The sequence below is a fragment of the Gavialis gangeticus genome, unplaced genomic scaffold (genome assembly GCF_001723915.1).
Source record: "Gavialis gangeticus isolate Ggan-Ray unplaced genomic scaffold, GavGan_comp1, whole genome shotgun sequence".
Taxonomy (NCBI): Eukaryota; Metazoa; Chordata; order Crocodylia; family Gavialidae; genus Gavialis; species Gavialis gangeticus.
The window spans coordinates 14175157-14175680 of NW_017728993.1; positions in this window are offsets into that span (position 1 = coordinate 14175157).

Below are 524 nucleotides of genomic sequence, written 5' to 3' on the forward strand. Positions count from 1 at the left end.
CCCAGCATGGACCAGTCAGGGGATGTCAAGACAGGTTTGAGTCTATGGTCCTACTCTCTCACTGTGGTCTGCCTTCCAGACCCTTCAAGGGAGTAACTCACCCAGTTGTAGGAGCTGGGGTTAAGGTGCCCCGACCTGACTTTCACCAGGGTGGTAACTGGCCTGGTATTTCCTGGGGGCTCCCACACCACTGGGAGCCCCACCAGGCTACCCACTCCTGGCAGGGTGCAGTTTTAGATCATGTCCAGGACCAAGAGCCTCCTAGCCATCTCCATCAGCTCTTGTCCTTACCTCCTGGGTTGTTCCTGCTGCAGTTCAGCCAGGCAACATCACCAAGTATTCAAGAGGAGGCCAGTGCAAGTCAGCCTGGAGACCACAAGCTAGTGAGATAAAAAGCAAAAAAGTCAATACATATAAATGGCATGCACATACATAACATGGTCACGAAAATCTCTAAAGAACTCCATGTCTGTGAGTTCTTTAGATGGAAGAGTGGTGATAACGTTGCCAAGCAGAGGAGAAAA